This window comes from Vanessa tameamea, chromosome 23 (assembly GCF_037043105.1).
Source record: "Vanessa tameamea isolate UH-Manoa-2023 chromosome 23, ilVanTame1 primary haplotype, whole genome shotgun sequence".
NCBI classification, from domain to species: domain Eukaryota; kingdom Metazoa; phylum Arthropoda; class Insecta; order Lepidoptera; family Nymphalidae; genus Vanessa; species Vanessa tameamea.
The window spans coordinates 5,438,814-5,465,272 of NC_087331.1; the positions used below are offsets into that span (position 1 = coordinate 5,438,814).

General features: G+C 32.1%; 1 protein-coding gene across 1 annotated transcript in view; it reads left to right on the forward strand.

Moving 5' to 3' along the window:
* LOC113401904 (UDP-glycosyltransferase UGT5-like) overlaps positions 1-26,459 on the forward strand; it is a 160,375-nt gene that overhangs the window by 127,828 nt on the left and 6,088 nt on the right. The window lies entirely within an intron of this gene.

Here is a 26,459-nt window from a genome sequence, read left to right on the forward strand (position 1 = left end):
AAGATTATTTAAAGATAAGCCATTGTTTATAATTATTTTGTTATAAGTGCCATGATAACTGTTATAATATACCGGTTCATTCCTACTGTTTTGATAAGCGGGTGAACATTTGACAATGTTAACCGATTACGCTGCTGTCAAGGAGAACGATGCGTTTATCTTTGGTTCGTGTATATGTTACATGCTTTATAGTCACTATTATTCTATTCATGGATGAAATGTATCTGCTGCATTTTTGTCACATTTTGGTGAAATCCAAAAATAATTTAGATACATTTCGAATGAAAAATAAATCATTTTCGACCATTAAAATGACAAAAGTACCAAGAGTGGTTGACGGCAAATTTCTTTTTGACTACATTTATATAATAAAATACGCAGAATTTAAAATAAATTCGAGGTATATAGTATTTATTAACCATACCACATTAAAAAAGGCCCTTTCTTGTCTTGCATCAAAATATCTCAGGAACCAAATGACTGTATTTTTCCGAATCACATATAGTTTCATTAAATTAATTAATTTTTTTAAATATAATACAAAAACTTTATTTTGTTATTGGTTATTGAATTTTATTTTGTGTATTTTTAATTTTATATTATTTTATTATTTTGACATCGAATTACTGATATTATTTTTAATTAGTTATGGCATTTTATAAATTGATTTATATTGTTAATTTAAAATGTAACCTAAGGAATTATTACAATAATGTTTTGGTAGTCAACTTAACTAACGCATTGGATAACTGCTAATGCTAGATAAGTTTTTTGTAAATAAAGAAATAATAAATAAAAATTACTTTAAATACGAAATTTAAAAGTCGATTAAAATCGATATCCCAGTGGTTTACATAATAATAAGATTCGAACGAATATTCGAATTCGATTCGAGAATTCGATATTCGAATGAATTCTACTGAATCTTATAAAAATACGATAAAATATTTCACGGAACCTTCTAAAACCAGATTTGACTTATGTTTATTTTTTGTTGGAATTCTTCAATATATAGAATAGAATCAAAGTTAGTGTCGAAACAAATAATATTCCATGGTTATTAGGAAATCCCATAAACATACCATAGGTAATTATTTTATCATAGCGATAACAATTTGGTTCAAGGTGTGTGATGATTGTTTTTACGCAATTAATGTTAGTTCATGTAGCGCCCTTGCTTTGATATGTATGTTTAGGTCACTATAATGTTGTTATTGATAAATAAAGCGTTATAGGTCGCCTTTGACTGCCTCGTTATTCTGGTGGCTGTCTTATGAGGCTGCAGATCAGTCTACAGTCCCGGTTTGACAAATAAATTGCGATGTTCAGTTAAGAAATTTAAAGTACCAGTCTGGAGTCTAGAAGTTAGTAATGTGGCAATGCGTTATGGAGGGAACAGAGTGCAATTGTCGCTATGCACTGATCCGTGGATTATAATATGTCCTGTGCAGTTAGCTAGTTTTACTTGGACCCCAGTAGCCAATATCAATCAGGAAGACATCAACATAATTCTAAATTTCTTACATCTCACACAATAAAAATTGATTAATTTTATTGTACTTTAACATTCTGGGGTTAATTTTGAGATCTATTAAAATCTTTTCATTCGTTTGAAATAATAAACTTATATTTTTTACTCTAACTACTACACATTAGAGTACCATAAATATATATATATTCTTACTTTAAAAATTTTATTCGTTAAAACGAATATGCCATTCTGTAAAGTTAACAATTAAGTAATTAAAGTTAAGTTAGTCAAGAAGTACTTTTAACATTACATTATCATTATCTATTATTAAGGCTGACCTTAACCAATATATAAATATACATATATTCATATATAAAAAATATCTGATCGGTGCTAGAATTGTTGCCATTCCTCACGGTATTTGTTAAATATCTATGATTTTGTTTCTAATTTTAATTTTTATTTTATTTCATTCCTCAATTGTTTAAATAGGATTTCGCGTGTACTCGTGTGTAGTTCGAACTAATTATCTGCCTCTTATGACAAGTGCATTATTCATTATTAGTGCCTGCTCAAACATTTCAAGAAGGCTATACGTACTCATGGTCTCTTAGTAAATGATGAGTGCCTTTACTGGAGGTGAAACAAAATCCCTGACAGATAAACAGTAGGTATATAAGTCGTCTATTGATGTGAACGTTGCAAGTTCAATCCTAAATATCCCACAGTTGGGCTTGGTGGATATACATGTATTTAGTAGATTCTCATACGAAACATTCAGGTTTCCTCACCGTATTTTCCTTCACCGCCGAGTACGTGAATTATAAACAAAAATTAAACCCTTTAAAAGTCAGGGGTTATTTCCCGGATTTGAATTCGTAAGCCTTAGTTAAGATTTACATATTCTAATCACCAGGCCGACCAGGTTCATTCTTGTAACATATGTTTCCTTGTATTACAGTAACAGTTGAAACGAATACGTCAATGACGTCATACAAATGTGATACAAGTAAAAGTTCATTAGTCCGTCCACCCACTCATTATATATTCTAACGCCATACAGTGACATTGAATATTTTTGATTTAGTTTGAAAGGTGAGTGAGCTAGTGTAACTACAAGTATCAGAGACAACATCTTAGTTCCCATTGTTGTTGGCGCTTTGACTGGGTAAGGAATTATTAATAAGTCTTACAACGTCAATATCTAAGGGCGGGGAAGACCACCTACTATAATTTAGAGCTAAAATCAAATTATTCAAATAGAAAATAATCATTAAAATCGACCACGATCAGTCTAAGCATTGCACGCGACAAAATATAAGAAAATACCTAAATTTTTTTTATATTAAGGCCAAGTTTAAAGAAACGCGAGTCTCAGAAAGTGGCATAATACAAGCGCATAAGTATTTCTCGCACATTTTTAACTAGCTCCTTTGGGATATCCGCACTGGACTTTTATAATGCATGTCTTTCAATTTTTTAGTAAAGTAGAACAGTTATGCGGTATGCGGTATATGGTATACTAAAGAGTTTACTACGTTTATCATTTGAGAAATACATTACATATACATTACACTACATTAACAGCCTGTAAATTTCCCACTGCTGGGCTAAGGCCTCCTCTCCCTTTGAGGAAAAGGTTTTGGAGCATATTCCCCCACGCTGCTCCAATGCGGGTTGATGGAATACACACGTGGTAGAATTTCGTTGAAATTAGACACATGCAGGTTTCCTCAACATGTTTTCCTTCACCGCCGAGCACGAGATGAATTATAAACACAAATTAAGCACATGAAATTCAGTGGTGCTTGCCTGGGCTTGAACCCGAAATCATCGGTTAAGATGTACGCGTTCTAACCACTGGGCCATCTCGGCTTTGAGAAATAAGAGCAACATATTTCTTTTACTGGTCTTCTCGGTAGTATCTACATTTTTGAATTGTAGATTTACATATTTTTATGACATAATTTGGCGCACGGGCATTTGGTAATTTCTTCGCCACCAACTTTGGGAACTAAGTTGTTGTATCCCTTATACCTGTAATTATACTGGCTCACTCACCCTCCAAACAAGAACATAACAATATAACTTATGGCTGCTTGATGGTTGAATATATAATGGGAGGGTGGTACCTACACAGACGGGCTTGGTCAAAGCCCTACCAAGTAAACATTCAATAGTTTAATGTAGTTGTTCTACATTTGATTTCATTTATATTTCTCAGTGCCATTGCCTATAAAACAAGCTGAAATAACCCACCGCTGGGCTAAGGCCTCCTCCCCTTTGCCATTGTCTAATAGGGATAGCAACCACTTACCATTTCACGGATGACTCTGACGACTGACGATAATAAGTAACCTAAGACTAAAATATTTTGTCTTTGGCTAAAGTTTTCTTATAAGGAAATACATATATTGGACAAATTATGCGGATTCTAATATCGATTGGATTTAGAACTGATTTTAGTACAGATCGTACTAAAATCGCGAGTACATCGTGACCAGAAAAGTACATCGTGAACCGTTTTCAACCAGACGCCAAGTCGCCATCGGGCTGGACGTAAATCGTTTAATGCATCATTTTAACGCACCACAGAGTTTAATATCGTACTGAAATTAAAAATAAGGGAATATAAACAACTAAATAAATATACATTTTATCAAAGTATACTATAGTAGAATACGTAGTATATGTACGTAATATGACGTATCAAAATAATAGTCTGTTATAACATATTTATATATTTCAATGTTAATTATGACGATCTTTGATGCAATCAAAAAATATATTAACAGAATTTAATACGAGTATTGATACACATATTACGAAAGTTTGTGTATAGAACACCCCTCCCCCTTTTTTAAGTCAGGGAAAAGGGGAGGGAGGGTTTGGAAATTTGTTAGATGACATAGAAAATTTAATAATGAAAGGTAGTTAAGCCTTAAAAGCTATACAGTTTCGCATTTATAAAATTATTTAGGATGAATCTTAAATACTAATTTACTTAAACAAAAAACCATTAAAGCTAAAGCCCCAAGACATCTGTAGCAAAGCAATAAAAAACTGCAGCGGTAACCAAGACGCTGAAAAAAACGAATCAAAAGAGAATTACACCTCGTTAGTGCTTAAAAGGAATGCCTGAAGGCTCCAAGAAGCGTCCTTCCGCTTTACGGAGAAAAGGCCTCCTCTGTAATGAAATCTCTTTCAAATTACGTCTTATTTTCCATAACTCGTTTAAAAAAACTTTAATATCATAATCTAAATTTTCAATTAATTTTATTAATTTGCTTTTGTATGTATTTAGAAATGATTTCTAGTACAAAATGTTCAGTTTGCAGTACATATACGTATTTTGATGTATAGTGTAAATAAAAAACATTACTAAAATACTTGGTGCTTAAGGGTTTATACACGAGTATGTTCTAGGTAGATACTACCTAGTTATAATATACTCTATCGATAAACATAAAATAAACATAGTATTGTTGAGTTCTGGTTTGAAGGGTTGAATGAACCGGTGTTATTTCTGGCACAAAAAATACCTAGTTCAAAACGTATAAATGTATATATTAGCTGGTTCAATTTTCGCCCGGAGAATCGGAGTTGCAATTAAAGAGAGAAAATTTGCTAGTATTTTTTATTTAACTTTTGTATACTTCTTTAAGTTCTCACTGTAAATAACTCTTTAATTAGATAAATAAATATACAGACACTAAAACAATTAACGCAGCGGTTATTTTTGTGATATTCTCATAAGTACCTTGTAACTATTATCCTAAAAATATCAAACATTGCGCGAAAATGTATTAACAAGACGAAAATGTTATGCTGTCAGGAGCATACTTGAAGAGGGTCGGAAGGAAAATATGTTAATTGGCTTAATCTGTTATAAATCCACTTTCTAAAGAATCTCTATACTCTTTACGTCTATACGAAAAGTTAGTTTCTCAATGAGGACTAAGCTGTTGCGCGTCGTTATACTACAAAAAAAAGTTGCCAAGAAATTTATATCGACTAGTTGAAAAGAAGTGCTTAATTAACAAAATAAAAATATTCTTTTGAAGATAAGATTTTATTTAAAAGATTTTACTTGGTGGTAGGGCTTTGTTCAAGCTAGTCTGGGTAGGTAACACCCACTCATCAGATATTCTACCGCCAAGCAACAGTACTCAGTATTGTTGTGTTCCGGTTTGAAGGGTGAGTGAGCTAGTGTAACTTCAGACATCAAGTAAATTGCGTTCTGTATTTCTTACAGTAGCAGTGTTGGTAATGATAAGCACGTGGCCTGTCACCGCCCTTCAATATTTTCGACAAATTAAAAAAAAGAATCTTAAGCCTTTTCATCGGTTTATATTCAAAACTATTTTTGAAATTTAACTGTTTCAATCGAGGTCGGCTGCAATCAAGCTACGGAATTTACTTTGATATTCCTACGCACATTAGATATGCCTATATAAAATCTTTTGACGATACCAAAATTCAGCACACGAGCATACGAAAACAGTAAAGCGAAACCTAAATGCTGGAAGTTCGTACTGTAAAAAAATATTCTCTATGAAACCAAGGTTCACAGGCGATTTTGAATATGCAAATGTTCTACAGCAAATTCAAGAGAGAAATCTTGTGACTGTTCATGCAAAAAAAAATGCATTAAGATTTTAGTGTAGGTATTTTCAACATGATCTTCTTAAGTTTCGAATTTTAATGTTAAGTATTGATTGACTAATGAATTATGCTGAGCCACACCTGCTATCATATTACCTTTCAACTTAACGTAGTAAACTATCATCGTTGGAGGGTCATTACCGTATGCTGAGTTTTATGGTGTTTTATATAATTAAAATGTGTAAGCACATCCTTTTTTAATTATGCTATCTTTGTACTGTTTTAAGTAACATCTAAAAGATCTATGTATGCGTTTCTTAACAGCATCACTAATATGCATAAATAAATAACAAGCTATGTATTTACTACATAGCTCGTTTTTTTATTTTAAGGATACGTTTGTTTTTATGTAAATGAGGCATACTGGCAAATGGACCGCCTGATGGCAAATGATAACGACGCCTTTAGACATTGGCGCTGTAAGAAATATTAAACATTATCTGAGTCGCCGATGTGCTTCGAACCTTGGGAACTATGATGTTATATCCCTTGAAACCTTCACACAATAATACTAAGTATTCCTGTTTGACGCTAGTATATATGATGAGTGGGTGATACCTACTTAAACAGGATTTAGCAAAGTTCTACCACCAAGGCAGAAAAAATTATGTTTATTTAACTGCTTCACTTGTCGGAAACATGCTCATAAAGCTGAATAAGGTCAAATTGAGGTTATATCATGAAAAGTAACTACGTTTTTATTACGGTAAATTCTTAAAATATAGTATTTAATTATTCGATTTTTCGTTTCAAACCAAGGAATTTATGTACTACTTCAAATTTTTCAAGCCTCGTGAAAGGTATCCTGTCCATAACACGATGTCAGTTATGAAATATAATTTGTTAAGTCAATATATCCAGCAATTGCCAAGGAATACTTGAAAACTGTAACACAGGAATACACTTTACATTTTGCAGAACAATAAATGGCTAACTAGATTGCACCCAAACGAGCCATTATGTAAACGTAGTTGCACCAAAATGATATTTGAATAAATGTATTGTATAATTTTCGAAAACGATATTAAACCAAAAATAAAATAGTTCGTAAATGTCTCACTGCCAGAATAAAATGAAGAATTTTGAGCAAATTTCCATTGTGGTTCAGTTTTTCGCCCATAATTATTGGTACTTTCCGGAATATTAACCATTACTTACAACATTAATGCACGACCAAATTTAGGAACGAAGTCATGCCTCTTGTAACTTACACTGGATCACTCACCCTTTAAACTGGAATACAACAATACTATGGTATAGTGGTATTATATGTGGTTGGTACCATCCACTCATCACTTGCACAAAGCTCTTGCACAAAACTCATGAAGTAACACAATTGTTTGTTGGTCCGAATTTCTTCCAATTGCCAGTTTCCACACTACTTTTTCTTCACCATCATAAGATGAATTATAAGTACCAGTACGCAAAATACTAATAGTATATACCCAGGTTTGTACATATAAATTATATATATATTATACAATTTTCAGCTAAGAACTAAGCATTCTATCCATTCGGCCTTCAGCTCTTTGCAAATTGAAAGCGAATCTCTAACTAATCTCGCTCTCATTAAACATCACTTTGTATTTGCTTAATAATGTAATCGTTTCTCTGCCTCGAGGGAATTTAAGACGTTATCAGACATTTAACGCTTATATAATATTCAGTATATACAGCGGCACAGAATAATACAGATTATATGTAAAAAATATGGAAGAAAAACTAAAAGAGATAATAATTTACTCTATCGTCATTACGAAAATAAACGAAAAATTGAATTACAATTTACCATCATAACCAAAACGATTTATTTAACTACCTTATTTTACGGTGCTACGACCTTTTATTTGATCTCGCTGGAAAAAGGTGTTACGCGTTTCCCCTACGTGGAAGTGGGGGTATATGGTAATCGTCGATGGCCAGGAGACCAAATGCGCCCCAACACACCGGAATTTCCATCCTCATCATCTTCATCATCATCCGTCATTTTTTCTTCGGTGGGCGCTACAGGATCGCATGCTACCGTGAAGCCCTGACGATCGGTCCGCCTATTCGTCTATCCAGGTCTTCAATTCCTAGATATTCCTCATCCCCTCACTCTCACAATCGTTAAACCGGCAAATTCGACCCGAACGGAAAGAGTTCAGGCGAAGGAACAAAGTTTTTACGTGCTTTCCGAGGCACGGGATTGTACACACTTCCAACTCCCAGACTAGGCTGTGATTGTGAATATTTCGATAGAAAAACCCATCTCTTTTCGGCCCGACTTGGTGTTTCAACTCAGGACCTCGATATATCCAGCCTTATATTTAGTCCCTAGACCAACGAGACCGTCAACACATAAACTATCTTAGGTAACCTAAACTTGATATAAAAGAAAGAGGTTATCCGCGTATTCATCAGACGCTACAAACGAACAGCTGATGTATCACACATTCGATTAATACGAAAAAATCTTTTATCACCTATACGGTGCTGTATGCTTACTTAAAAGTTTAATTTTTATTTAATAACTTAGTACAAATCTAAATAAAAGTCAATAAAAGTCAATCTTAATGATAAAATTCTATTAAAATCAAACAATTATACCGTAAAAATTCTAAAAGAGTACAAAAAATTTAGTGGTATTTTTAATTACTGGTTTGAATCTAAGCAGGAAAATTCTTTTCTCGAAAGTCATTCGGTCGAAAGGCAATTGTTTTTTCACGGACAATTAACATCGAATAATTGTTTACTTTAAACGCTTTATTTATTGAAAAAACCTTCCTTCGACATTTACCAAATGTATATCTATTTTATTTTTATTTGAACTATTTAATTAATTTCAATGTGTATTTTTAGTATGCGATGGAAATGTTTTACAGAGAGTAAGGGATATAATTAATAATACGAATTAAATGTATGCTTGCTATTTATAAAAAACTGAAGAGATCAAGACCCCAAAAATATTGACATATTATATTCGTTAAATATTCGTCTCTAATTCCAAATGATGTCTTTGTATTTGCAGTTCAACTGCAACAACACTTGGACCTTGGAGTAGTAGTGGAAAACTGCCTGGTGTCAGAAGGGCTGTTTCGTTTATTGCCCAGAAGATAGGAACAGCATTTCAACGGGGAGATGCTGCTAGCATTCTTACCGCCATTCCACGTTTAATTCCATTGAAGTTTTTATTTGTATATAATTAAGACCTTAATGTCAATAAACATTATGTAAATAAATGTTAAAATAGCTTTATTGGTTATGTTTATAATGATAAAATGATAACCTACTCGTTAAATTTAGCTCACACATTATAAGAACTTATGCAACAAGTAACTGCCTCTAAAATCTGCTGCTTAAGCTTGTCATCACGCTGCGATATTGTAAGTTGGTGATTATAGTTGACAATTGTACAACACATGCAGGTTTCTTCGTGGTATTTTGTTACACCGCCGAGGTAACATAAACACAAATTAAGTACATGAAAATCGTAAATCGCTGCTGTCTGCCCAGCTTTGAACCAACAATCTTCGTTTGAGATTTATTTATTTTTGGCTCTGAAAATAGGATAAGAGCATTGTTAATTTTGTCTTAAATAATTTTATTTATATTCATTACTTAAAGAAATTCATTAGTTTTCATATATTGTTGTTTAAAATTATTCCAGTATTTATATATCCATGTGTTAATAAAAACAAGCTTAGTTAAAATTGCAAAAATACAAAAGTCGTGACTTCTAAAGCATAAGAAGATTACAGCGAACAGGGACCCAAATGACCTTTAAAACTTTTTTTTATGAACTAAGATGTAAATGTAATTACTTTAGGAAGTCAGGGACGTGACTTGCATAACTTAATTATTGAGTCCTTAGGTTTTTAAATAACACTGTGACATGCCTTAATAAATTTTTTTTTAATTTGAAAAAGTGATTAACGTATACATAGATTGAGGTATTTTGACATTCGGACGAAATACGAGGAAAATTTCTGTGCTACCAATATCGGTCGTATGATATAAGTTTTATAACTCTCTGTTTATAATATTTAATTTAGAGTTTACCTTTATGTCGATATTTAATGTTAGCCGTAAAAAAAGTATTCAATAATTGTACTGAATATTTGTCTGTAGCCGCTGATTTGTAAATCGCGCTTACTTCTTATTTCCATAACACAAGTGCTTTAGCTATTTACATTGGGATCAGAGTAATGTATGTGATGTTGTCCAATATACCAGCGTTTGATACCATAACGTTTGGTTCGGTCCAATTTTTGAAATTTATAATTAGTGTCAATCAAAACTACGGAAGTGGTCTTTTGGATTGTGAGTGTACCTTCACAATATAACTGCTTGCAATAATTATAAATCAAGTATCGTACATTGTCTTGTGGTTTCTAAATAAACATAAACTTCAATTGAAAAGGCTAAATATCAATGACAAGATGTACCGTTAAAAAATGGTCAAAAGCATGAAAGGTAGAGGCCAGAAGTTTATCATTAATTTATGAAAAGGACTTGACACGATAACTAGCTTATGCTAAATATATGGGCACTACTAAGTAGGGATTAATGTTACATTGAAAGAAGAGTTTTTTATTGTTAAGGCTCGTGTAAGATTGAACGAAACTTACACAACTATGAGTTTGAGATTAATGGAAATGGCAAAATAGCACTGTTATAGTATTAGTCATTAAGAACTCACTTCGTATCTCACTCATGAAATTTTTTTTTATAATTTGTACGTTATGATGGTAAGAGTTAATGACGCATTTCTGACATTTCACGAAGGTGTCGTTTGGTCTCGAATCGAATCGAATCGAATCTCGTTAAATGATAATAAAAACATAAAATTAAAACCAACTTTCTTTTGTTTTCTTAAAGATCGATAAAATCTATATTAATTATTAATTTATTGTACAACTCATTCTACGAAAATCCGTTTAAACGGCAACCGGAGATATAAAACATCAAATAGAAAGAGATTTACCGTTTTATATAATTGTATGTTAAATCTTACTAAATGTTCAATATCGAAGTTTCGATCAATCGAAAATATTCAATAAAACTAATATAAAATTCCATTACCGAAACAAACTGACAAACTCGACAGTTGCTGGAATTTAATACAAAGACAATGCGTTGTAAGGCTTGTTGACTACTGAATAATATTTAACTTTAAAATTGCACATATAATATATACAGATTCATAAATTCAAATTATTTGTAAAAAATACATTAATAAAAAAGCATATTATTCAATATAAGATTATATTGATGATAAAAAAGCGTGGAGCTAATATTTGTTGATTTCCAGGCTGGATATTTTATATACTATGTTGAAAAAGAGTAACAATTGAGTTTCTTGGCGGCTTTTCTCGGCGGAATCTACATGCCGAAACGGTGGTAGATTCACTTAATATTGTTTGTAAAATGTCGATTCAAAAGCCTACTTGATTGAAAAAGATATATTTTGATTTTATATTATATAAATTATTTAACAAACGATACGGACACTTACTATAGCGATGTTTTCTTTACTAACTTCGAGAGTAGCGGCAATTCTTAATGGATATATTATTACAGTGCAGTAGTGTCTGTGTCTTCTTATATTCTCATTATGTAATCTGACGGGAAATCTGACACAACCGGAGACTTTGCGAACAGGTTAAACGATTTAACGTGCTTTCGGGGCCATTACTGACACTTTTTTTTCTAGAAAAACCTAATAATGTTTTTACTAGCTCCATCTTATTTTTTGCAAATACACGTTATTTGAAGCGATAAAGCACTCAATATAAAGGATATTGTAAAATATAAAGGATATTGTAAGATTTATAATTTTATATAATTGCAATAAGATTCAGCACATAAAATCTCGTTTAGTTCTCACTCTTCAAACGGAAACAAAAAATAAAAATCAAAATATTCTTTATTCAAGCACTTTTGAATCGTCATTTTATAGTGCTGTATTTAATATAAAGCTAACACCGGTTCGGATAGTAGATTCTACCGATTAGCCTAAGCTAAAAATAATTTTGGAATCTTATTTTAGAAACGAATATCGTACCCCAGGAATGATGTATTAACTTTGCGATACCGGAAACTGATTATTATTAGTTTACCTTTAATTTTACAATAATGCTAATATGAAAGAATACTAAAATAAAATATTTAGAAGTTTCCGCTAATCCTCCTTCAAATGTATAGCTCGATCGTTGCGATAGCATTACCCTTGCAGTGGCAATACACCTTACACATACTACGCCCATCGTACGATATCACGACAGACGACACTGATCCTTATACTCTTATTGTTTATTATATAAAAACAATTGTTCTTTGTCTTGTTATATGGGCAAATACGCATATAATAAGAGTACTTTAATTTTGTATTGTTTATCAATGACAGCGTCTTCACAATCATATTGCGACTATTCGTTATAAGTTATTTCTTCTTAAACCGAGATGGCCCAGTGGTTAGAACGCGTGCATCTTAACCGATGATTTCAGGTTTAAACTCAGGCAAGCACCACTGAATTTCATGTGCTTAATTTGTGTTTATAATTCATCTCGTGCTCGGCGGTGAAGAAAAACATCGTGAGGAAACCTGCGTGTCTAATTTCAACGAAATTCTGTCACATGTGTATTCCACCAATCCGCATTAGAGCAGCGTGGTGGAATATGCTCCAAAACCTTCTCCTCAAAGGGGAGGAGGCCTTAGACCAGCACTGGGAAATTTACAGGCTGCTAATGTAATGTATTTCTTCTTTCGTTATATATAAAGACAGCTTCTGAACTACTTTTTGTTGGATGATTTGTAATCGATATAATTACCCTCATTTCATCAAGAAGAGGTGAACTTTCTCATTCACACGAAAGTCACTGTTTTAAAAATCTAGGAATTAAATTTAATGTTAAGACCGCTCCGTTGTGGAATAATATTCCCTCAGAGTTGTATTTTGACTTAACACGTCCAGCCATCTCATCATTTCTGAGTTGTAGAAGCCATTTCCTGAAATGTTCCGATATTAGGCTAAAACGTGTGTGGTATAAAAAGCAATTTATCATGTCTGGAGTTATTACAAGTTTTATTAGTAAAAAACATAAAAATCAATTGAAAATGTTTAGTTTAAATAAAGTTTTTTTATGTATAATTTTACGACTTTGTGCAAAACCGTGTAGGTCGGTACTACCCATTCATCAGATATAAACTAACATTAAACAACAATACTTAGTTTTGTATTCCTCTTTAAAGGGTGAGAGTATGATGTAGCCAATGTATATAGGCGACGAGAAAATTTTTTCATTAGTTGGTCCATTTGCCAATATACCTAACGATAAGACAAAAAATATACGAGTGCGTTTCTGGAGGCCCGACAGAAGTGATAACTTAAACTAATCTAAGTTAAACTATTTAATATTGTTTAACTTGAAAAAATCTTAGGTGATCGCTTAAATGTTTTGTATATTAATTTGATAATGTATGGAAAGGCTATTTAATAATAAAATCTTTTATTGATTATAAAATATATTTTATTCTTAGTTACAATTCTTGAATATGTACATTAGAATTTTGTGTATTTATATTATTAGTGTCGTATGCGTAAGAGAAAGGGAAGCCAGATAGACTGGCGCCGTAACGCGTTACGTAACGAAGTGGTCACCCTTCCATAAGAAGTTACCACTTTAAAACGGTTATAAGTTAAAATTTAAGTTTGAAATATTGGAGGTGGTTTTTTCTGTTGAAGTTATAATATGTAAAGGTACTTCTCATGTTCTACTGAATAAATGGCAAACTTTTTTGTTGCTATGGTTTTGAGTAATTTTATCGATTACCACTAGCAATATGGGGACATATAAATTTTGATAATTTAATTGTCAACGCTTGTAATAAACATAACAATGCATTTGCTATAAATATAAAATAATACTTTTCATAAATAAAACTGTAATTAATAAATCTTAAAATAAAAATAGCAATTTCAGTAGTTACAATTATTGCTTATAAACCGACTAAAGGACTTCTATAAGCAAACAAGGAAATCTATATCACGTTAAATAGTTGTCTAAAAAGATTACAACACGTTGATAAGGTTTATTTTAAAGGGCTTTGGAAACCATACGGGTTTACACCGTAGGTAAGGTTCCACTAACTCATCGGACCTTGATTCAGAAGCCATTAGCATCGCAGCTGTTGCGTCCGTTACTTTTAACTAACTTTAAGATCTTCTGTTCATTTGATTTGCTGTATATGGTAATGGTACCAGGCAGGTATATTTTTATGCCATCACATTAATATAAATAAATAAATATTGGACAACATCACATACATTACTCTGATCCCAATGTAAGTAGCTAAAGCACTTGTGTTATGGCAAATCAGAAGTAACGACGGTACCACAAACACCCAGACCCAAGACAACATAGAAAATTATTGAACTTTTTCTACATCGACTCGGTCGGGAATCGAACCCGAGACCTCGGAGTGGCGTACCCATGAAAACCGGTGTACACACTACTCGACCACGGAGGTCGTCAATATATTGGATCGAGATGAACAGAGAGAGAAAATATAGTATAAAATCGATATCTTCGTTTTTGATGTGCGATGAGATGTGAGCCGCAAAAGGAGTAAAACTTGAATATGTTCTATAAATATAAAGAAGAAAAATTTTTATACAAAACATTGTATACATCTTCCTTAAATTATAAGTATAAATCATAAAGATGACGAGAAACTTAGCATTGAAGTGAATCATTATTATCAAGAGAAATAGAGCTAAATGGTCGTCTTAATCTTCCAAACACTGTAAGTACGTATCGTATAAACTTGAAACCAGATATCTTGTTAGGTTTATTCTACATCTTTTAAAACGTCATCTATAAAAATGCTTCTTTTGGAGATTGCGCAGGAGGATAATGTCATTTTGTTTATAATATAGCCTATTATATGTGCAGGGTTCACGCCATGTTTACTGCTGCGAGAGTCCCTGACTTCTTTGTTATTCTCAGAGCAAGGACGGGTCCTTTCTAGCAAATACTGTGACGCAGTATAAAGTACTTATATATATTCTATATAATATAATTTTGGCAACGGAAACAATTTATTTTTATTCAAATTTATTTTCGTTCTTTATATCTGTATATTTTATGTTTGGGTTTGATAGATTGCCTGGAATATATATTATATTATTTAATAATCATTCGGTTTTGTCATTGTGAACTAAGAAATAATTACTTTAAAATGTCGTCGATATAAAATTATACAGAATATGATTATTTTTTTTGGCTTTGTTAAAACCTCACCAAGATTAACTTCATCTAATTTCTTTAAAATCTGTTTAGTCGTTTAAGCGTGACGCGGTAATTGCGAAATTATGATAAAAAGCTTCATCACACGAACCGTTAATTTTTCCGGGATTAAAAGTTTTAGTACGAAAACGAAAATAGCCTGGATTTATTTAAAAAAACAATTATACAATACTTTAATTTTAACTAGTAACATACATTTATAAGATTGTTTTATTTTTGTGACACATCCGAGGCTAAAATAAACAATGGCGAATATAACAACTCAATATTTTCGACATATATCTCTGATTGAATCTTAAGTTGGTAAGACAATCACTAACGTGATTTTGTCACGTACTGCCGATTTCGATGAGAACCAAAGCCTTCCAAAGTTTCTCAATAGATAACTTGAGATATTGAGTGAGATTAAGATAAATTATTTTGATTTTTTATTCGTATACGCTTAATACCTCTTTTACTGACCAAACTGCATTTCTCAGTATTGTTGTGTTCCGGTTTGAAGGGTTCAGCCGATGTAACTACAGGCAAGGGTTAACATCTTAGTTCAGAAGGTTCACGCATTCGTGATGTAAGAAATGGTTAATATTTCTTAAGGCGCCAATCATCTATGTGCGGTGGTAACCATTTACAATCAGGTGGCCCATTTGTACGTCCACCTCCCTATGTCTTAAAAAATAACCTTATGAAAATAAACATATATTTTGATAATTTATTAAATAGTAGTCATAGTCACCTTCAAAAGTGTCAGACACTCATTAATCATCATTACATAGTATAAAACAGAGTCGCTTACCGCTGTCTGTCCCTATGTATGCTTAGATCTTTAAAATTACACAAGAGGAAGGTTTATATGTAAAATACATGCACAATATAGTAGAGAAAAACTGATAATTTTAGAGGTTTCTGAAGTGATGTCAACATTTAGATCAATATGGCCCTTTGCAGAATGTAATTTAAATGAATATTTTCGAAGATTAATACAGATTTAAAACGCAGGGACATAGCGGTTTGTATTGTCTAATGACTGAAAAACTGTGAACGTTGTGAGACATTCTGTAGTATATAGTATCAGCATTGCACCCGTGCGAAGCCGGGGCGGATCGCTAGTAGAATAATAAAATTAATAATTGAACCAAAATATGTACATAAGCATCTTAGATTTGTATATTTTTCGACAACCTTAAGTTACAGTAATCTTTTTGACGTTGGTTTTTAACTTAATCATAGATGCCCGAAAGTATAATATTTTAATAATGCCCCAGAATTAAAAGATATATTTAAATAATACTGCATTTTAATATAATTGGATTATGTCGATACGTAAACTCGATAAAATGTTATCTCTCGATATGTACAGAAGAGAGAATTGTGTTTTGTAGTATCAATCATATTGTGGAAACAAAAGATTAACGCCTCGTCGCTTCGCTTTTAATGCTGAAAGCAAAGCTAGTTCATTTTGTCCAACAAAATTCATTTAGCGCAACGTTTGGAATTGTGATTCAGTGACAAAATAAAAGAGGGGAGATCAAAAGGACCAGAACAAATGAATCTTAAGTAAAAGACGTAGATTGATATAAAAGAAAGTTTGTTATTTTTAAAAGCTTTTAAATACTTGTAAGTAATTAAAAGCAATAGCAAAAAACAAAAAAATTACTGAAACAATTTTATTCAATTTCTCCTTATAATATATTGTAAGATTATAAAGACTTGATGGCATTAATGGGGTAAATATCAATCAGTAATAACTCAAATTCTTTCAAATGTTCCAAGAGAAAGAACCTTAATCTAAAGGTAATAATATAAGTGACTAGGAAACAACACTTCACACATTTATTGATATCGATCGGATTTTTTTTTTGTATTTTATTATTTTGTAATACAGTCTTGACATGAAGATTAATTGACAACTAGACGACTAGGCCTCTAACTACGACGCCAGCGAGCTATCCCAACAGGGTGGAAGAAGCCAACGGAAGTCGTACTTAGAAGAGTGAAATTCCTTGGTAGCTTTCAAAATAATGTCCCAACAAGGTGGAAGCAGTATTTATGCCACTATCAAAGTTTCTAAGGCTCGACACAATGCAATTTCATTCTCGGATATTTATGCAATTTACATTGTTACAACGTTAGCGTGATTTAAAATACAACTAACGCCATCTATTGGCATATATAGTGAACTAATATAAAATGTGATGTGAAATGTTTGGAGTAGGTACATGTTGCTGTTACAATTTATTATTAATGTAAAAATTCAACTGCGTTTTTTTGTGAATATTTCAAGAGCCTACCTGTTGCCTTCATTGATAATGAGCAAAAAAGGGCAAAAAACATCGCGTTTGTTGTATGGGACCCTTAAGTATTTATTTTATTTTGTTTTTAGTATTTGTCGTTATAGCGGCTACAGAAATACATAATTTGTGCAAATTTCAACAGTCTAGCTATCGCGGTTCTTGAGATACAGCCTGGTGATAGACGAACGGACAGACAGCGTAGTCTCAGTAATAGTTAGTAGACGTGCAGAAAATTAAAGGGGATTCTTGATTGCAATTTTCTAAATTGTTACGATTAGCTAAAAAGTAAATAATATTAGAGAGCGGCGTTATGGCCGTATAAAAAAAAAACAAATGTAAAACTTGCATCAAATTCCTAAAAATCTGTTGAATAAACGCGAAATTTCGCGGGCGACCCACTAGTTTTGTTAATTAAATAAAGACCTTATTAAATTATTCAATTATTTTAAACTGAACAGAACTGTTTTCATTGAATCGTTCGCTTTTAGACTTCAAATGATAAAACAATTGACTGTATTGTTTGATTAGTAATAAACGTACAGAAGTTATATTTATATATATATATATATATATCATATAATTGTATAAATACGGCATATTGTTGTACGATAGTGTATGTCAAACACGATGCACTTCGTGACCTTAAATATATTATGATTGTTATCAAATAAGGATAGCCACTTCTCAGAGAGTGTTAGCCGTATATTAAATACAATAAAGCGTTTATGCGCTTCAATATATTTAATTAGTGAAACCTACCGGATATCTATCGGACTTACCTACGAGATATTTATTCATTATTTTATCCCCGATATTTACATTATAAATTCAGGTAAAATACTTGTATTTTCCTTTGTATTTTGATTGACTGTAGGTATAGACTTTAATATGAGTAAATCGATAATTTTATTATTTTATCATTCTGATATATCAGAATTTGATATTTAAAAAGATTCAAAATCAAACCATGTGTTTCCGCACCACGCATAACTAACAACAATAAGTATATTTAAGCTGTATCGTACATTGCAAAAGTAAATTTTACGGCACATGCAGGTATCCTCATGATGTTAACTATGTAGACGTTTTCCCTCACCGCCGAGTACGTAATGAATTACATACGCCACTTAAGACCTGATAACTCAGTGATGCTTGTCCGTTTGATCTTTGCTTAAGATTCACGTGTCCTTTATCGGCTATATTTTTTTTACATAAGCAGCCTGTAAAATTCCCACTGTTGGGCTAAGGCCTCCTCTCTATTTGAGGAGAAGATTTGGAGCATATTCCACCACGCTGCTCTAATGCGGGTTGATGGAATACACATGTGGCAGAATTTCGTTGAAATTAGACACATGCAGGTTTCCTCACGATGTTTTCCTTCACCGCCGAGCACGAGATAAATTATAAACACAAATTATGCACATGAAAATTCAGTGGTGTTTGCCTGGGTTTGAACCCGAAATCATCGGTTAAAATGATCGGCTATATCGGCCCCGTTAATCACAAGGAAAAATGTAAAATTATATTTAAGTACTTTTAAATTGTGCGGTTAAATAGATTGGACGTAAAATATTTGTGTGTTCAATTTATTCCGTAAAACGATTTGAATTGAAAGCATTTTTTTACGTAATAACCTTTAATAGACTCAGGTTAATTATTTAAATCTCGTCAAAGAGCTTATAAAATGAAACAATAACAAGGAGATTTTGAATTTATAGAACTTCGATAAAGACTTAACTTACCATCGGACATAAAATAGTCACCATTCCTCGCATGACCAATTTTCCACTAATCATGGGAACTAAGGTGTCAGTTACTTTGGACCTACAAACCTAAACTTAAGAAGAAGTATTGCTGTTTGGCAGTAGAATATAAAGAAATTATTGAGTGGTACTAACTCAGACGGTCTACAATAAAGCCCTACCACCAAGAACTCAATATATCCACACGGGAATCCACCTTAATTATAATACAATATGACATTGAATTCGACATTGTTGCTTGAGAATAGAATATTTAATGACTGGTAAAGCCATTATTAGAAGAGCCGAGATGGCCCAGTGGTTAGAACGCGTGCATCTTAAGCGATGATTTCGGGTTCAAACCCAGGTAAGCACCACTGAATTTTCATGTGCTTAATTTGTGTTTATATTTCATCTCGTGCTCGGCGGTGAAGGAAAAAATTGTGAGGAAACCTGCATGTGTCTAATTTCAAAGAAATCCTGCCACATATGTATTCCACCAACCCGCATTGTAGCAGTGTGGTGGAATATGCTCCAAACCTTCTCCTCAAAGGGGCAGGAGGCCTTAGCCCAGCAGTGGGAAATTAACAGGCTGCTAATGTAAATCCATTATTAATTACGAACGCAAAATGTAAATCACTCTAACGTTCTAATTTACTAATAATTATTTTACGTTAAACAAACGTTATTCAATTGATTCCCGCTACTGATATTTGGTTTTAAAACAATTACAATAATCAACGATCGCTCGTAACTCAATGCGGTCAGATAAACACGCTCATTGGTTAATACGGAAGTATTACAGCTTCATAACTCAAATAGAAAAAAATATCTATAATTTTTTTTTTTTTTAATTTAAAAAAGGCAAAGATTGAAGAGTGTGTGGTTCACCATTAAATTCCGAGTTGAATCTTCAAACCCACTAGACGCTCAGCTCGTTAGGGTAACTGGCTCGACGCCAGATCTACAAACATATTGACAAATGACGATACCTCGCCAGGGGAGTTAGTGATCCTTAACCGATTTATTTGTTCAGATTTAGGAAACAATATGTTATTCTCATACGATCTGATAAGTTGGAGCTTAGGTAAGGGATGTGTCTGGTGATTAACGGATCAGCTGGTGAATATTTGTATGAGAAGCTTACAGCTGTTCAGCTAGTTCCTTATTTACGATATGAAAAAAATGAAACCAGTTTTATAATGTTTTTAAAGCGATGAGTTTGTTATAAAATCTAAGTTCGTTGAGTGTAATTTTTTCCACAATAACTCATACGAGAATACCTCTCTTCGTCAATAGAACGAAAAAATTGGCGCTCGATTAAGTAATAAAGAAAATTTATTGACTATAATTTATAAACACGTGCGTATGACTATGGATAAATATATTGGTGCGTTTTTTATTTTATTAATTTATTTCAGTGACAATAACTTATCTGTGAATTAATTTTTTCATACTTTACTTAGTACTAATCTGGTGAAATTGATTTGATCGTCATATTATTATTATGCCATTGCATTCGAAATTCAAATTTTGTTTTCATTGATTATTTTAAAGACTATTTAGTAAGTCGTTGGCCTTTACATTGGAAAACTGATTTATGTATTTTTACATGTATTCTCCTTCTGCAAGGTTTTTGGTTCATAGCTTTCGATTGAAAACTTAATTTAAATTAACGTAGCAAATACTTCTTTAAATTCTAAAGCTTACTACAACAAGAGATAACTTTATTAAGAATACGATATGTATTTAAACATTAATTCAATTTGTTCTTCGTCTATTAGTTATCGGATATAAATGTAACAAAAACATAATACTAAAATCATTTTCTGTAAAAAATTAAGTCAGATGATAACGCAGACCCGAAATTGTATCGTATTTTGGTGTAAAGCTGTGTTTTGGACAAGAAGTATTGTTGTTCTAGCAGATAAGACTAAAGCAAACACATGACCAGCAAAGGTATTCAAAATTCGCAAGGAAACAGCATCAGGCAAGCGGCTATATTAAAATTATTTCTAAATCTATTTGATGCAGCTTAAACAGTGCGCTGATCAGAAAAAATGTAATAAATATAAGTGAACAATTTGTTGTCGATGGGATAGATAACTTATAGAATTTTTAAGCCTGTAATTGCTAAGACGCAAAATTCTGCGTGGCTGGGTTTTGTGCAAGCGCGTCTGGGTAGGTACTAGTCACTGGTCGGATATTCCAACGGCACGCAGACAAAATTATTCATCAACTTTTAAACAATAAAATTGCTTATTCCTGTAGTATATAAGCAAAATAAATTTCAGTTCTTGTTTAAATATACTTTAGTTAGTTCAAACTTTCATCTTTATGCACATTGGTGAATAAAATATTCAAGTCAATTTGAGAACTATCTCTGACAAGCCTTATGCTACATGTTTCACAAACGCTACGTGAGACTTCGAGATATTTCTCCAATTGTAAACATGAATAAATTTGGCTTAACCATAATACTGCGGGAATAAGTTTGCTTCTTTTTAAAAAATTGTAGATTTTTCAAAAATAGAATTTAACTTAAAAACATATATAAAATGAAATATCAGTAAGAAATAATAAATAATACTCTAATAATATTACTAAAAATGTTTTCTGTAGTGTAAAATTATTATTACGCTAAGCACAGAAAGTTATTTTGGCTTATCTACTTCGATTTTCTATGATCCGCATATTCGTACAAATATAAAAATATATCACTATACAAATATAATATTACAAATAATTTGTAGTATTTTTTACATTAATACTAATGTATAATAGAATAAACATATAAACATACGTATATAAATTTATATTATTTATTATACGTTTTAAATTAAAATACAATAAAAGGGGGGGTAAGTTTTTGTTTACAGATATAAAAAAAACATATATGTACATATGCTTTTTCGCTTTTACGTCACTAAATTGGCAATCAAATGATTAATTCGCTGCCTCTAATTTTAGTTGCTATGAATTCATATACAGAACTAAGATAATTTTGGATAAAATCCAACTACATTCTGTCGTTCCCGTTCGTGTTCCCGAGACGGTCGTCACTGTCTTCCCTAGATACGGTTGTGTGTATCAACAGTCGTATACATATATTACACGGACGATGTTACCGCTCCGATTATCAAACAAGGAGTCGAATAAAACAAACAAATTCGCAATCACGTGACTGCGGAGTCTTGTAATAATAATAAAGAGTTTATTTTATTTAAGTGCAACTATTACATTGATATGTTAACTGAGTGATCGATGCACGATAGCGACTAGAACAGCACACGACTTTAGCTTGTAGGTAAGTGTTTGCACGTGTTATAAATGCATTAAGAACCTAGTTTGTTAAATTTTTTTATATTTATCTGAAAATAAGTATCAATTGCGATTATAAGAACTAATATTTGTGTTAATTTCAAACGGGGTCTTTTTTATAATGTTTAATGATGATATTAAAAAAAATGTAACCATGTACTATTTTAATACTTGTTAAACATATTGTTTTGTAACGTTAAAGGACAGCTCATTATAACAGTAAATGAAAATATATAACTTAAGTATTTACCAATATAAGTAATGTGATACTTGCAAATTTCGCTATATATTGCCCTCTCTGTGTATGTACATATATATAAAAATAAATAGACAAAGGCAGAACAATTCAGTAAATCTTTCTTTGGCGTTTGTCAAAAAATTTGTTTTTTTTTTTTATTGTTCGGAATGTATTAGCAATAATTTAATTACGGAAATAAGTTTAAGATCAAATATTCAATTATGAAAATATTTTCAAATTTGCAGTAGTTATTATGGTGGGAATTCGACCACTTAGCGAATACTAGTTATGTTGTAATGGTCGCTTTAACATGCAGTGTCATCTAGTGGTAAGTTACAATAAAGTGGATACTATAAAACCTTTACCACCAAAAACACATCTACATATGGTAACTGTAATTGGTCAAACCACTTGGTGGTAGGCCTTTGTGCAAGCGTCTATGTAGGTACCACCCACATATAGTATTATTTCCTGGTAATAATACTTAGTATTGTTGTGTTTCGGTTTAAAGGCTGAGTAAGCCGGTCGTGACGTATTGGTTATGTAAGAAATGGTTAAAATTTAATACGGCGTCATGTCTATGGGCAGAGGGCACCACTCACCATTAGGTGGTCCATTTGCCTATCTGGGTACTTATTAGTATTCCATGAAAAAGAAATTAAAGTTAATTAATACGTCATATATAATTTTAACAGATATCTATTTATCTATCTTTTCTTTATTTATAAACGTGCGAAGCTTGGGTGCGTCGCCAGTGTAGATGTAACTAGTTATTTCCAGAGTCGTAGCGATAGAACACTAGTTTTATAGTCGGTTTAGTTGTCGTCGTTTAGTGTCGTTGTTAGTCGGTAAACATCTATTTATTAATTATTATTTATTAATTAAAATAAATATCGGATTGTTAATATTTGATAACAACTGGGGTATTATAATTATATATATAGCGATTAAGTGATTTCTATATAATAGTATAGAAAAAAAAACCTGTGTAGATGTTATTTATTTATCTTTGTTATATATATATATATATAATATAATAAAATATCAATATCAACATGACTGTATGATCGAAATATTATTTCAATTTACATTTAGCTTTCAGATAAAAAAAAAACCGATCACATATCCGTGTGATCATTCCAAAGAATTGTGTGTTACAAAGTCTTATTTATTTATTGGAAACGTTACACCATCAACTTTACACTAATCACTTAAAATTAATATCTGACTTGGGTAACATACAAAGTGATACGTCTTTAAAGGTGTAAACAACATTGATGAGTTCGAGTTTATAATATGTATGTTTAGGTACACTAACTATTTCTCATAGTAATAATACACTACATTAAGGAAATAATTACCTTTTAATAAATAAATAAACAAATGAAGTATTCGTCACCGTTATCGCTTCAGCTGACGATTTCACTTAATATGAGTACAAGTGATATTATAATTATGAAAACATACATGCCCTAGAGAGAAATAGATTAATCTCATAAACTAATAGAATAGCAATCTACTACCACTAGAAAAGGACAAAAGTAGACCGAAAGTTTGATATTTACCTTCAGCATGCTACTGAAGTGAAGTTCTTGTCAGAATTTTTTTTTTTTTTTTATGGTATCGATAGGTGGACGAGCAAATGGGCCACCTGATGGTAAGTGGTCACCACCACCCATAGACAATGGCGCTGTAAGAAATATTAACCATTCCTTACATCACCAATGCGCCACCAACCTTGGGAACTAAGATGTTATGTCCCTTGTGCCTGTAGTTACACTGGCTCACTCACCCTTCAAACCGGAACACAACAATACTGAGTATTGCTGTTTGGCGGTAGAATATCTGATGAGTGGGTGGTACCTACCCAGACGGGCTTGCACAAAGCCCTACCACCAAGTGAATCTACATATTTATGGATTTAGAATTAATAAAAAATCTATTATTGAATTTAATAATTTGAATACGTCTTTATTGAATTCATAAGACGTTAAAGCTATATAGTTTTCTCATAGTAAATGAATAAAGATAATTTTCATATTTATTTATGTATCGTTAAAAATATTGCAATAAAGCACCGGCATATTCACGAAGGGAAGACGGCTATATTGTTACTTCCTTACGACTTCTTGGTGGTTAAGATTCACGAGGAGAAATTGTTAGATCCTTGAAGTATTTTACATAGAAAAACTTTCCATAGGATCTTAAATACTTTGAGAGCTGAAATTATCAGAATTTTAAACAATTTATTGGTCGAATTCGGAAAGTTACAAAGTTTAAATGTGTTCAATTTTTAAGGTATAATGTGTATCCTCAAACCTTTATGGCAAAGTGGTAAAAGCTGACGGTAAGAACTTTATTTTAAGCGTATTGTTTTTTGCCCAGCAGTTAGTATCTATAGGCTGTTTTTATACTACTAAATACTTTAAATAATAGAATGCGTAAATAGTTTTAATATCCATATACTTGTTAATAAGTTTGCTTTGTCATCTTCATTGAAAATGATTTAATAGGTGTTGTTGACATAGTATAGATAATATGGTCAACACGTGGACAGAGTAGTGACAAAGCATATTTTGGTTTGCAGTTATTGTATACATTTATATATGAAATGACTTAATGGTGGTTCATTATTACCGAAAGAGGAGGTGCAAATATTTACTAACGTATTTTCCGAGCTGCCTTACGACGTTTTATGGAAATGGGATAAAGATGAAATTCCAGGACGTTCTGAGAACGTAAGAATTTCGAAATGGTTCCCGCAGTCCGATTTACTGAGTGAGTTCAACATTTTTTTTTTATTAACATAAAGTTATGGTAAGAATAGAAGTATAAACGTTGATATTTTCAGAACATCCTAAGGTGAAGCTATTTATAATTTATAACTCAATGAGGATTACAATCGACAGACGAAGCCCTAACAGCTGGAGTACCTCTTATCGGTGTACCAATGCTTGGAGACCAATGGTTCAATGCCGAACTTTATGTTAAACATAATATAGGCTTAGGAACCTTCAAGAAAAGAGCGTACTCTTTCCTGAAAGGCCGGCAACGCACCTGCAAGCCCCCCGGTGTTGCAGATGTCCATGGGCGGTGGTAGTCACTTTCCATCAGGTGAGCCTCCTGCTCATTTGTCACCTCTACTATATAAAAAAAACAAAAAAAAAGGCATCAAACTTAATATAGAAATACTCACTGAGGCAGAACTAAAGGAAGCCATAGTAACTATTATTACAAATAATAGGTATGTATCGTAAACAGATTTTTATACAGTATTCTAAATTTTATTATTTGAAAATCATATTATATAGATTTTTTTTTTAATAAAATGGTTTTGATCTGTCTCGTAGAGTTCGAGCGTTTGCAATGTAAACGCAAAAACGTGTTTATTTACGACATCACTTCAGAAACCTCTAAAATTATCAGTGTTTTTCTACTAT